The sequence below is a fragment of the Mauremys reevesii genome, unplaced genomic scaffold, assembly GCF_016161935.1.
Source record: "Mauremys reevesii isolate NIE-2019 unplaced genomic scaffold, ASM1616193v1 Contig94, whole genome shotgun sequence".
Classification (NCBI taxonomy): domain Eukaryota; kingdom Metazoa; phylum Chordata; order Testudines; family Geoemydidae; genus Mauremys; species Mauremys reevesii.
In genome coordinates this window covers 56905-67793 of record NW_024100911.1, presented here as the reverse complement: position 1 = coordinate 67793, position 10889 = coordinate 56905, and positions in this window count along the sequence as shown.

The following is a 10889-nucleotide window of genomic DNA, read 5'->3' as shown; positions in this document are numbered from 1 at the left end:
AAGTCGACCTCACTCTGGAAGATCTACCCTTAGACTTCGCTTCCGCCAGTGTAAATCCCCCCACCCCCCGCACTGCGCCAACAACTCCACCTCCGCGAGCGGCGTAGAGTTCAGGGCGATGTAGTTCGGTCGACGCAGTGTCAGTGTAGACACTGCATTGCTTACGTGAACTGTTCCTGGCTTCCAGGAGCCTTCCCACAATGCCCTGCACTGACAGTACAGCCGACACAAGCGATGCTGGTGAGGACGAGCACTCTTGACACCAGGAGCAGAGTGTAGCCACGCACAAGTGATGCAATTACCGCGGTGGCTGTAGGCTGACGGCAGTTAGGTCGATTTAATTTGGTCGTGTAGCCACGGCCATAGTCTTGCTTTCACTACCGCTGTAGCTCTGGGCTGTGCTAGGAAGCACAGTGTGGATCCTGTGTTGAAATCGTTCCAGCTGCTGCATCGTGTCCCTATGGGACCTGGTAGTTCAGTCCGTGTCCAGTGGATCCGGGCTGGATGCGCCAGGGTGACACTCCGAGAACACAGGGGGTCAGGGGCTGCCTGCCACTAACCGGCCCACACAGGGCGAGGCCTGCGGGGCCCGAGCAGGCAGCGCTTGTGAGGGTGGAGGCTGGTGGTTTCGGGGAGCTGATCCACACTAGCCACAGACAAAAAAGGCTTAAATGATGGGGGACGTTAGCACTAGAAAATTGGGAAAAACCGACACAATGACAATAGGGTTTTTTTTGGCAACTGCCTCACATTCTTGACTCCTATTCAATTTGTCAGCCACTGTAGCTCCTGATCCTTTCCAGCCGTACGCCCACCTCGCCAGTTATACCCCCGTCTGTAGCCCGGCCTTTGATTTTTCCTTCCCAAGTGCGGCAGTTGGCCCTCGTCTTTACGGAATTTCAGCTCGTTCATTTCAGACCAATTCTCCAGTGTGTCAAGATCACCTTGAATTCACATCCTGCCCTCCGTGTAGCTAAGAAACCAGCTGCCATTCCGAGCTGGACCGGCCTAGCAAGGCAGCGTGAGGATGGGTGTGGTATAAACACCTCACTAACGAGCTAGATCTGTCTATGGACTATGCTCCGTCCAGCTGTCCAACCATGTCCCCTCTCTGCAATCCCTGTCTCCAGTTACACCTGGTAACCTCCCCGGGACATGTGGGGTGCAGGGCTGGGGGCACCCTCAGTGCAGCTCTGCAGGCGCCATCCCCAGTACCTCTCTTGGGGTGGAGCCGTGCCCTTGGGCTGCTCTAAGACCGAGCCCCCCATGGCTGGGTAAGTTTCCATTGGGCTGCTGTGAGCTGGCCACTCTGATTCTCTGGCGAGTGCCACCGAGAAGGCACTGCCCGCTGTACCCGCTGCTGTGGGGTTTGAGGTTGCCTGGGCCTGGGAGTGCAGCACCCTGCACTCCGATGGGAACGAACAGCCGTTACTGAGCTCAGCCCCCTGGAAACACCCGACCCACCAGGACGTGGGCTCAGCCGTGGGGAGAGACGCTCAGAGCCCCCCGGGCGTCTGCCAGCCCAGCCGGCCAAGGGGCCTGGGAAACGCCAGCTGCTGTCGCTCCTGTTGTATTGCAGGGGGGCTGCCTTGGGCACCCTGAATCCTTCCCCCCCCCCCAGCTCACAGGGCCCCGGGGCTCATGGGCCAAGCGCAGCCGGGCAGAGCAAACCACCGTCCCCCGGGGGTTGGCCACAGGCGGGGGAGGGGATTGAAGGTCACTGGAGCAGATCTGGGCACCGAGCCCGGCAGCTCTGACAGCCAGAGCCAGCCCTGCTCTGCCCCTGGCAGATCTCGGAGCGTCCTGCTCTGAGAGACCCTCAGCCCTGGATCTTAGCTCTGCCGGCGCCCCTCAAACCCAACCCACAGCCCCCTCTAGCCCAGCCCTGGGCTCCTCACCCCACAGATCTGCTAGTGCCCCACAGCCCCCTCTAGCCCAGCCCTGGGCTCCTCACCCCACAGATCTGCCAGTGCCTCACAGCCCCCCACTAGCCCAGCCCTGGACTCCTCACCCCACAGATCTGCCAGTGCCCCACAGCCCCCCACTAGCCCAGCCCTGGTCTCCTCACCCCCCAGATCTGCCAGTGCCTCACAGCCCCCCACTAGCCCAGCCCTGGGCTCCTCGCCCCACAGATCTGCCAGTGCCTCACAGCCCCCCACTAGCCCAGCCCTGGACTCCTCACCCCACAGATCTGCCAGTGCCCCATAGCCCCCCACTAGCCCAGCCCTGGGCTCCTCACCCCACAGATCTGCCAGTGCCCCACAGCCCCCGCTAGCCCAGCCCTGGGCTCCTCCCCCCACAGATCGGCCAGTGCCCCACAGCCCCCTCTAGCCCAGCCCTGGGCTCCTCACCCCACAGATCTGCCAGTGCCCCACAGCCCCCCTGCTACCCCAGCCCTGGGCTCCTCGCCCCACAGATCTGCCAGTGCCCCACAGCCCCCTCTAGCCCAGCCCTGGGCTCCTCGCCCCACAGATCTGCCAGTGCCCCACAGCCCCCTCTAGCCCAGCCCTGGGCTCCTCACCCCACAGATCTGCCAGTGCCCCACAGCCCCTGTTATCCCAGCCCTGGGCTCCTCACCCCACAGATCTGCCAGTGTCCCTCAGCCCCTGTTATCCCAGCCCTGGGCTCCCCCCTTCCCCAGCTCAGCTCTGCAGCTGTATCTCACCCTGGAGAACGGACTCGAGCGCAGACCTGTTTGTCCCTGGTGGTTTCCCTCTGCCTCCCTCGCGCTGCGTCTCTCTGCACTGAGTGATGGGCCGGCTGCTCCCTCAGCCTCTGGCTTTCGCCACTGGATGCCCTGGACGTGGCTGAGGAATCTTGGCTCGTCTCCTAGACGTATTTCTATTGGGGACAGTTGGCACAAGGGTGGAGCCCGGGGCAGGTTCCCGGGACCCTTGGCTGTGGCCTGGACCCTCAGCACTGGGGTATCGGGGTTGAACTGGGGAAGGGAGAAATGGTGACACCTCAAAACTCCTCCCACAGCCGGACCCCCCTGCACTTGATACCCCAAAACAAGGGGCTTCTCACAGCACCCTGCACCGTCCTCCCTGCCCGGCTCCACGCTCAGACCAGCCGCAGGACATCCAGGGAGGGGGCAGGGCGGGAATTTCCCATCTAAGCGGTTTGTGGACTGGAAACTGGGCTTTCCTCCATGCTGGGAAGAGCTGAACCTTCGCCGAGTGTTTTTGTTCCAGTTCGAGAAGTGCCTCGTCTTGCAGAAGAGGCAGCAGCTGGGGTGTTATCGCCATATGGAGAACAGGCGTTGGCCAAACTGTCCTGGGACGGTCACAGCACCCGGCACTTCCAGTGCCCTTTAAAGCAGGTGCATTTCTGGACCCTGCTGCGCTGGTGGCAGGATCGTCCCCTCTGCTCTGTTCCCTGCGGCTCTGCATCACTCTGGATCCCTTGCGCCCTCCTACCATGCGCTGGGGACAGCAGCACGGGCAGCTGGGAGCAGAGCCCCCCATGAGCCAGCCCCACCTGAGCCCTGGGTCGGGACAGCCCCACGCAGCCACTGGGGAGCACAGCAGCAAACAGCCCCTGGCCTCCGGGCAGCTGGAGCCCAGCTGGAGTCACCCACGTGTGCAGAACTGGCTCGACCCCAGCTGGGCGCTTCCAGCTGAGCGGCTCCTGGCTCCGGGCCCAGCGTTTTCCTGTCTCAGCTCTGAGTCACAGGAAAGTGAAAGTAAAAGCTCCTGGTCCCTCAACTCCGCTCCCCTGCATGCTGAGAGCTGCCGTCCACCCTTGGCCCATCTCAGTGTAGCTGAGGTCTGGTCCTTGCTGGGCCGTCCCTGCCGGGATGGAAGCACAAGGGAACTACTGGAGTGAGGAGGGTGGGGGGTTATATCCAGCCCTTCCTGCAGCTCTGCAGCACCCCCCAGGGGTGACTGGGAAGCCGACAGGGAAGGGCCCCGCAGCCGCTTTGATCCTGAGACTCGTGCTCTGAAAATCGTCAATAAATCGGCTTTGCAAATTCTGTCTCCTCCCGGCAGCAGCCAACCTGCCCCGCAGCAGCTCCCACTGCCTCCCGCTAGGGCCAGTCCTGCCGCCGCCTCCCACCAGCTCCGCGACTCGGTACTAGCTGTGGGCGGGGGGGAGGTGCGACGAGTGGCCAGCAGGGCGGCGGCGAGCAGTGAGCAGGCGGACGGCAAGCGGCCAGCAGAGCGACTCAGATGACTCTTTACCTCCCCCAACCCAGGGTGGGAGGTGAACTCTGCGGATGCACCTCCGACAGGGCCGGCGCTAGGCACCAGCGCTCCAAGCATGTGCTTGGGGCGGCACTTTCCAAGGGGCAGCGTTCCGGCTTTTCTTTTTTTTTTTTTTGCTTAGGGCGGTGGGTCTTTTGCTCCTGGTTTATGGGTATGAGCCCTCCTTGTGGGGTTTTCCCAAATTAATGCCAAGTTGCTTCCCTCCTTTTATTACAAGTTTCTTTTCCACACTCAGACTCTGCTTGCGAGCGGGGACGTGGTGCCTCTCAGGGGTGGGTGCACAATCCCATCCCACCAACGCGCCTTCTGGCTACATCGCAGCAATTTCCCCTCACTCCACTGACCGAGATCAGGGCCCCCGTTGTGCCGGGCGCCGCACAGACACACCCCCCAACCGAGATCAGGGCCCCCGTTGTGCCGGGCGCTGCACAGACACACACCCCGACCGAGATCAGGGCCCCCGTTGTGCCGGGCGCCGCACAGACACCCCCCGGACCGAGATCAGGCCCCCGTTGTGCCGGGCGCCGCACAGACACACACCCGGCCGAGATCAGGGCCCCGTTGTGCCGGGCGCCGCACAGACACACCCGACCGAGATCAGGCCCCGTTGTGCGGGCGGCACAGACACACCCCCCGACCGAGATCAGGGCCCCCGTTGTGCCGGGCGCCGCACAGACACACCCCCGACCGAGATCAGGCCCCCGTTGTGCCGGGCGCTGCACAGACACACACCCCGACCGAGATCAGGGCCCCCGTTGTGCCGGGCGCCGCACAGACACCCCCCGGACCGAGATCAGGCCCCCGTTGTGCCGGGCGCCGCACAGACACACACCCCGACCGAGATCAGGGCCCCCGTTGTGCGGGCGCGCACAGACACACCCCCGAGATCAGGGCCCCGTTGTGCGGGCGCCGCACAGACACACCCCGACCGAGATCAGGGCCCCGTTGTGCGGGCGCCGCACAGACACACACCCCGACAGAGATCAGGGCCCCTGTTGTGCCGGGCGCCGCACAGACACCCCGACCGAGATCAGTCCCCGTTGTGCGGGCGCCGCACAGACACCCCGACCGAGATCAGGGACCCGTTGTGCGGGCGCCGCACAGACACACCCCGACCGAGATCAGGCCCCGTTGTGCGGGCGCTGCACAGACACACCCCGACCGAGATCAGGGCCCCGTTGTGCGGGAGCCGCACAGACACACCCCGACCGAGATCAGGGCCCCGTTGTGCGGGGCCGCTGAGACACCCCGACCGAGATCAGGCCCCGTTGTGCGGGCGCCGCACAGACACCCCGACCGAGATCAGGGCCCCGTTGTGCGGGCGCCGCACAGACACCCCGACCGAGATCAGGGCCCCATTGTGCGGGCGCCGCAGACACACCCCGACCGAGATCAGGCCCCGTTGTGCCGGACGCTGCACAGACACACCCCCGACCGAGATCAGGGCCCCGTTGTGCCGGAGCCGCTGAGACACACCCCGACCGAGATCAGGGCCCCGTTGTGCAGGGAGCCGCTGACACACCCCGACCGAGATCAGGGCCCCCGTTGTGCGGGCGCCGCACAGACACCCCGACCGAGATCAGGGCCCCCGTTGTGCCGGGCGCCGCAGACACCCCCGACCGAGATCAGGGCCCCCGTTGTGCGGGCGCCGCACACACACCCCCGAGATCAGGGCCCCGTTGTGCGGGCGCCGCACAGATACACCCCGACCGAGATCAGGGCCCCAGTTGTGCGGGCGCCGCACAGACACCGCCCCGACCGAGATCAGGCCCCGTTGTGCGGGCGCCGCACAGACACACCCGACCGAGATCAGGCCCCGTTGTGCGGGCGCCGCTGAACACCCCCTCGACCGAGATCAGGGCCCCCGTTGAGCCGGGCGCCGCACAGACGCCCCCCCCCCCCGCGATCGGGGCCCCCGTTGTGCAGGGCGCCGCACAGACACCCCCTCGGCCGAGATCAGGGCCCCCGTTGTGCGCGCCGCACAGACGCCCCGACCGAGATCAGGGCCCCCGTTGTGCCGGCGCCGCACAGACGCCCCCCGACCGAGATCAGGGCCCCGTTGTGCCGGGCACCACACAGACACCCCGACCGAGATCAGGGCCCCGTTGTGCGGGCGCCGCACAGACACACCCCGACCGAGATCAGGGCCCCGTTGTGCCGGGCGCCGCACAGACACACCCCGACCGAGATCAGGGCCCCGTTGTGCGGGCGCCGCACAGACACACCCCGACCGAGATCAGGGCCCCGTTGTGCGGGCGCCGCACAGACACACCCCGACCGAGCTCAGAGCCCCCGTTGTGCCGGGCGCCGCACAGACACACCCCCCGACCGAGATCAGGGCCCCCGTTGTGCCGGGCGCCGCACAGACACCCCCCCCCGACCGAGATCAGGGCCCCCGTTGTGCGGGCGCCGCACAGACACCCCGACCGAGATCAGGGCCCGTTGTGCCGGGTGCCGCACAGACACACCCCGACCGAGATCAGGTCCCGTTGTGCGGGCGCTGCACAGACACACCCGACCGAGATCAGGGCCCCGTTGTGCGGGCGCCGCACAGACACCCCCAACCGAGATCAGGCCCCGTTGTGCGGGCGCCGCACAGACACCCCGACCGAGATCAGGCCCCGTTGTGCGGGCGCTGCACAGACACACCCCGACCGAGATCAGGGCCCCGTTGTGCGGGAGCCGCACAGACACACCCCCGACCGAGATCAGGGCCCCGTTGTGCGGGCGCCGCACAGACACCCCACCCGACCGAGATCAGGCCCCGTTGTGCGGGCGCCGCACAGACACCCCGACCGAGATCAGGGCCCCGTTGTGCGGGCGCCGCACAGACACCCCGACCGAGATCAGGGCCCCATTGTGCCGGGCGCCGCACAGACACACCCCGACCGAGATCAGGCCCCGTTGTGCGGGCGCCGCAGACACACACCCGGCCGAGATCAGGGCCCCCGTTGTGCGGGAGCCGCACAGACAACCCCCACGACCGAGATCAGGCCCCAGTTGTGCGGGCGCGCACAGACACCGCCCCGACCGAGATCAGGCCCCGTTGTGCGGGCGCCGCACAGACACACCCCGACCGAGATCAGGGCCCCCGTTGTGCGGGCGCCGCACAGACACACCCCGACCGAGATCAGGGCCCCGTTGTGCGGGCGCCGCACAGACACACACCCGGACCGAGATCAGGGCCCCGTTGTGCGGGCGCCGCACAGACACCCCGGACCGAGATCAGGGCCCCCGTTGTGCCGGGCGCCGCACAGACACACCCCCCGACCGAGATCAGGGCCCCCGTTGTGCCGGGCGCCGCACAGACACACACCCCGACCGAGATCGGGGCCCCCGTTGTGCCGGCACCGCACAGACACCCCCCGACCGAGAACAGAGCCCCCGTTGTGCAGGGCGCCGCACAGACACCCCGACCGAGATCAGGCCCCGTTGTGCGGGCGCCGCACAGACACCCCTCGACCGAGATCAGGGCCCCGTTGTGCGGGCGCCGCACAGACACACCCTGACCGAGATCAGGCCCCGTTGTGCCGGGCGCCGCACAGACACCCCGACCGAGATCAGGGCCCCGTTGTGCGGGCACCACACAGACACCCCCGACCGAGATCAGGGCCCCCGTTGTGCGGGCGCCGCACAGACACACCCCGACCGAGATCAGGGCCCCGTTGTGCGGGCTCCTCACAGACACCCCCCGACCGAGATCAGGCCCCCGTTGTGCCGGGCGCCGCACAGACACACCCCCCGACCGAGATCAGGGCCCCCGTTGTGCCGGGCGCCGCACAGACACACCCCCCGACCGAGATCAGGGCCCACGTTGTGCCGGGCGCCGCACAGACACCCCCCCCCCGACCGAGATCAGGGCCCCGTTTTGCGGGCGCCGCACAGACACACCCTGACCGAGATCAGGGCCCCCGTTGTGCCGGGCGCCGCACAGACACCCCCCCCGACCGAGATCAGGGCCCCCGTTGTGCCGGGTGCCGCACAGACACACCCCCCGACCGAGATCAGGTTCCCGTTGTGCCGGGCGCTGCACAGACACACCCCGACCGAGATCAGGGCCCCCGTTGTGCCGGGCGCCGCACAGACACCCCCCCCCCGACCGAGATCAGGCCCGCAGCCGGGCGCCGCACAGACACACCCCGACCGAGATCAGGGCCCCGTTGTGCCGGGCCCCGCACAGACACACCCCGACCGCGATCAGAGCCCCCGTTGTGCCGGGCGCCGCACAGACACACCCCGACCGAGATCAGGGCCCCATTGTGCCGGGCGCCGCACAGACATCCTCGACCGAGATCAGGGCCCCGTTAGCCGGGCGCCGCACAGACGCACCGACCGAGATCAGGGCCCCGTTGCCGGGCGCCGCACAGACACACCCCGACCGAGATCGGGCCCCGTTGTGCTGGGCGCCGCACAGACGCCCCAACCGAGATCAGGGCCCCGCAGCCGGGCGCCGCACAGACGCACCCCGACCGAGATCGGGCCCCGTGCTGGGCGCCGCACAGACGCCCCGACCGAGATCAGGGCCCCCGTTGTGCCGGGCACCACACAGACACACCCCCGACCGAGATCAGGGCCCCCGTTGTGCCGGGCGCCGCACAGACACACCCCCCGACCGAGATCAGGGCCCCAGTTGTGCCGGGCGCCGCACAGACACACCCCGACCGAGATCAGGGCCCCGTTGTGCCGGGCGCCGCACAGACACACCCGACCGAGATCAGGGCCCCGTTGTGCCGGGCGCCGCACAGACACACCCCGACCGAGATCAGGGCCCCGCAGCCGGGCGCCGCACAGACACACACCCGACCGAGATCAGGGCCCCGTTGCCGGGCGCCGCACAGACACACCCCGACCGAGATCAGGGCCCCGTTGTGCCGGGCGCCGCACAGACACACCCCGACCGAGATCAGGGCCCCAGCCGGGCGCCGCACAGACACACACCCCGACCGAGATCAGGGCCCCGTTGCCGGGCGCCGCACAGACACACCCCGACCGAGATCAGGGCCCCGTTGTGCCGGGCGCCGCACAGACGCCCGACCGAGATCAGGGCCCCGTTGTGCCGGGCGCCGCACAGACACACCCCGACCGAGATCAGGGCCCCGCAGCCGGGCACCACAGACACACCCGACCGAGATCAGGGCCCCCGTTGTGCCGGGCGCCGCACAGACACACCCCGACCGAGATCAGGGCCCCCGTTGTGCCGGGCGCCGCACAGACACACCCTGACCGAGATCAGGGCCCCCGTTGTGCCGGGCGCCGCACAGACGCCCCCCCACCGAGCGCAGGGCCCCCATTGTGCCGGGCGCCGCACAGACACACCCCGACCGAGATCAGGGCCCCCGTTGTGCCGGGCGCCGCACAGACACACCCCCCGACCGAGATCAGGGCCCCCGTTGTGCCGGGCGCCGCACAGACACCCCCCTCGACCGAGATCAGGGCCCCCGTTGTGCCGGGCGCCGCACAGACGCCCCCCCCCGACCGAGATCGGGGCCCCCAGCCGGGCGCCGCACAGACACACCCCGACCGAGATCAGGGCCCACGTTGCCGGGCGCCTCACAGACACCCCCCGACCGAGATGAGGGCCCCCGTTGTGCCGGGCGCCGCACAGACACACCCCCCGACCGAGATCAGGGCCCTCAGCCGGGCGCCGCACAGACACCCCGACCGAGATCAGGCCCCGTTGTGCCGGGAGCCGCACAGACATCCTCGACCGAGATCAGGGCCCCGTTGTGCCGGGCGCCGCACAGACACACCCCGACCGAGATCAGGGCCCCCGTTGTGCCGGGCGCCGCACAGACGCCCCCCGACCGAGATCAGGTCCCCGTTGTGCCGGGCGCCGCACAGACACCCCCCGACCGAGATCAGGGCCCCGTTGCAGCCGGGCGCCGCACAGACACCCCCCCCGACCGAGATCTGGGCCCCCGTTGCGCCGGGCGCCGCACAGACACACCCTCCCCGCGATCCGGCCCCCGTTGTGCCGGGCGCCGCACAGACACCCCGACCGAGATCATGGCCCCGTTGTGCCGGGCGCCGCACAGACTCCCGACCGAGATCAGGCCCCGTTGTGCCGGGCGCCGCACAGACACACCCCAACCGAGATCGGGCCCCGCAGCCGGGCGCCGCACAGACACACCCCCCGACCGAGATCACGGCCCTCGTTGTGCCGGGCGCTGCACAGACACACACCCCGACCGAGATCAGGCCCCCGTTGTGCCGGGCGCTGCACAGACACACCCCCCGACCGAGATCAGAGCCCCCATTGTGCCGGGATCCGCACAGACACACCCCGACTGAGATCAGGGCCCCCGTTGTGCCGGGCGCCGCACAGACACACCCCGACCGAGATCAGGGCCCCCGTTGTGCCGGGCGCCGCACAGACACACCCCCCGACCGAGATCAGGTCCCCCGTTGTGCCGGGCGCCGCACAGACACACACCCCGACCGAGATCAGGGCCCCCGTTGTGCTAGGGTTGGAGTCTCCCATCTCCGCAGCCCCCTATGAGGTCCCATTTACTTCGCCAAAGCCCCTAGTCCTTGGGGCAAACCAGGAGTGTTCCTTGGGGTGCCCCTGGCTGGGGGTGCAGCCACCCTCCTCCCAGACTCACCTTCTCCGTCAGGTAGAAAGTGCGGTACTGGCAGGCTCTGCCCAGGACTCTCTGGCTGTGGAAGGCGATGGCCACCTGC